The sequence below is a fragment of the Protopterus annectens genome, chromosome 7.part1, assembly GCF_019279795.1.
Source record: "Protopterus annectens isolate FY-2018-M chromosome 7.part1, PAN1.0, whole genome shotgun sequence".
Taxonomy (NCBI): Eukaryota; Metazoa; Chordata; order Ceratodontiformes; family Protopteridae; genus Protopterus; species Protopterus annectens.
In genome coordinates this window covers 269,442,659-269,446,209 of record NC_056740.1, presented here as the reverse complement: position 1 = coordinate 269,446,209, position 3,551 = coordinate 269,442,659, and positions in this window count along the sequence as shown.

Sequence of the window (3,551 nt, the reverse complement as noted above, 5' to 3'; positions counted from 1 at the left end):
TAATCACTGCAACACTAAATCAAATCAAGTTTTACTTCACACTGGATAAGATGGAAGGTTAATCTTCTTGTCTCCCCTCCGTTAGCAGCCACGTACTAATAGATATCTTAAAGCAGTGTAATAACTGCCTTATGTTCACAAATAATTAATTCATAATAAACACAAACAGCACTTGTTTGTGAGACATGCAAATATTTAAGAGATATGGAGACCACCCTATCACAAAAACATACAGACTGTGAGTGTTGTGCTAACACACCACGTTATTCACTCAACCCTGGCATACAAAATAATGCCATGTGCTGATGCTGTAAAGAAAACCTTACCCAGACCTCCGAGACCCATAACCACCCTTGGCAAAAATAAAACCATACATCCCAACATTAACAAAGAATCACCATAAGACAAAGGGCGTCAATTCCAGTATATCAGACTACTGGTATACCAGACCAGACCAGTCCACAGCTAAATTTTTTGGTGATTGGTGACTCCATAAAGAGATACTCAGATTCCCTCCCCTCTAGGCTGAACAAAGACAGGATGACAGTGAGCTGTCTTTCAGGTGCCAGGCTTTCAAACATCTCAAGGGACCTTAGGACCCTTGCACCAGACAACCATAACTTTGTCATTCAAGTTGTGTATGTGGACTGAATTACTTGGGTTGAAATATTCTAAGGTAGTAGTACAGAGACATATCGGAGCACTCTATGCATGTCATAAATGCAGAAAAGACCCTGACACAGAGTAGAATCATCCCTTTACCATGAATGATGCATATGTACAAGGAAAAGATGACTGACTTCAACAACTGGCTAAATAATTGGTGTCATTCTAGGTGGTCTAATATGTGTCCACATGGAATGAGATGCTTGATAGCCCTATTTGCTTTCCAAGGGATAGTCTGCAACTTTCACTTAAAGGCTTTTGCATACTGGCTAAAGCTGCTCCCACAGTGAGTGCTCTTTTCTATGCAAAGTTCAGTTAATGAACATTCTAATGTAGCAAACACATCAATACCAAAACAAGTTCAAATTAAAGTTGCTCTGCTCAATGCCAGAAGTCTAAACAACAAGGTACATGACCTTGAGACACTCCTTTATTGAAAGACATCTGTACATCTGTAATCACTGAAAAATGGTTTAAATGCCCAAAAAGCACTCATTCCATACCTGGTTTAGTGCCTATCATACCTACAGACCCAATGACGACTGTGGTAGTGTGTCAGTATTTATCAGAGACCATAACATTTTTAAACAGATTCTCAGAGACCCACAAATGGAACTTATCGAACTCCAGATCACACTAAGTAAAATCAACTATCATTTTATTGGGTAACCATTTGAAATATTATACTATAGAGCAAATCATGAAATACATAAAGCAAATGGCCGATAAAACAGATTTACATATATTAAAACTGAGATGGTCATTTCTCTGAATATTCCCTTTTTTCTGTGGTATGGAAATTTAGGAATTAGTTTGTATAAGTACAGGAGTGTGGGGGTTTGTTATGAAAATATAACACTTTCTCACTTTTCTAAAAGTCAAACCACCATGACAACATATGTGTGATCTTTAAAGTGTGATGTTCTGAGTGTCAATCACCTATCCAATGACAAGATGACAGACAGTAGGACTCTTGATTCAGTGGTGCTACAAATTTTGACTGACTTAACATGTTTGCTAGATAACACATTTTAAGTAAAAATAAACAGATGGAGCGGAAATTAATCTGGAAGAAAACAAATGTCATGGAATTCTGGCCCAAACATACACTCCTGGATGGTTGCGTTAATAAAAAAATGGTAAGGAGAGCTTCTGTTGTTGAAATTAGAACAAATGGACAAGCAATTAGAATAATGGTGGTATCTGTAAATAAAAATATGAAGGAAACAGTATATTTAGTTGAAGAGGCAAAGTCATATCTGATGGTAAATATGTATATAACAATAATATAGAATGCAAACTGCAATCTTTGAAAGAAATAGAAGTTTGCAAGGCTGTTGTGAAATGTAAATAATTAAAAAAAAATTAAAATATAGTTACAGAAAAGGAAGGACAGTTTACATACACTCAAACATTGATTAAGACAGAAATTGAGCATAGAATATAAAATATAGCCTGTTCTTTTTATTTCCATTATATAGAATTCTCTGATACTTTCCTTAAAAATTTAATGCATATACTTCTTACATTTCCATAAACAGTTTCTAGTATTCTTATAGCCTACCACCAGTCTGATCATGACCTATAAAATTGTATAGTATTTATTTGAAAAGGCAATGATCTAAAACGTAGAGTCCTATGGAGAAAAGGCAATGATCTGAATTCACCACTTCCTCTCCACCAAGAACGTCGAATATATAAATAAACGGATCTCCGCTGGCTATACCATAAAGGGCTACCCTCCAAAAAAATCCAAACCAAACTCCGAAATGGCATACAAACAGTAGTGAAGTTGCACAATTCCATGATTACACTGAAATATTGTCCCAACACACTGGTTAATGAAAAAAGTGTATTTAATAAACACTCAAAAATGACACAATTACATAAATGGCATAAAAGAAACTGGGATTGAGCGTGCTTTCATCTAAACTGCATAGACTTCACCAGAATCTCTTTCCCATTTATGTAATTGTGTCATTTTTGAGTGTTTATTAAATATACTTTTTTCGTTAACCAGTGTGTTGGGACAATATTTCAGTGGAATCGTGGAATTGTACAACTTCACTACTGTTTGTTTGCCATTTTGGAGTTTGGTTTGGATTTTTTAAGAGGGTAGCCCTTTATGGTATAGCCAGCGGAGATCCGTTTATTTATATAAAAGGCAATGATCTAATGAAGTCTAATGGACAAAGGCACTAATGAGGAAACTCAATAAACTAGACAGCATTGCGGAGCAATTGGATTGTCCTGCATTTTTATTTGTATCTTTTGAAAAATTGTTAGTTTACAAAAGAATTCCACTTCCCACTAATCAAGAATTTGACAGTATCTAACAGTGTAATTGGCTTTTCCTTCTTTAGTTGCACTTGTTGTTCCCTGGGGAGTGCGAACACCTCCACTGGGTTTGGAAAGCCCTCATACTGACACTAGTAGCTATTTTGTATTATTAATACTAATAAAAAGCATGGCTGACAGTATTTAATATGATAAAGAAGACACCAGGTTAGTTGGCAGGTAAAGTGTAAATGGCCTACCTTAATATTGCTCATAAACAGTTGAGGGGGATTTTAAGTGGTTGTAAGTAAGTTCTAAAATAATATATGTTTAAAGTCAGTATGTATACCATGGAGACTGTTAAAATTCTCATAAGTAGAAGTATAAAAATATAGAAAGAAATAAGGCAGAATCGCCCTATGAGCAGTGTCTTGAAATGAAAGCGATGACAACAACTCTGTTTAGCAGATTAATGGCTGCAACTTAGCAGCTCTAAGGAAATTCAAGAATGTCACTATTTAGGTCTTATGTTTATAATATAGTGCTACTAGTAAAAATAACGGTCTGGCTGAAGGTCATAACAAAATTTACAAAACAGGATGTATAGA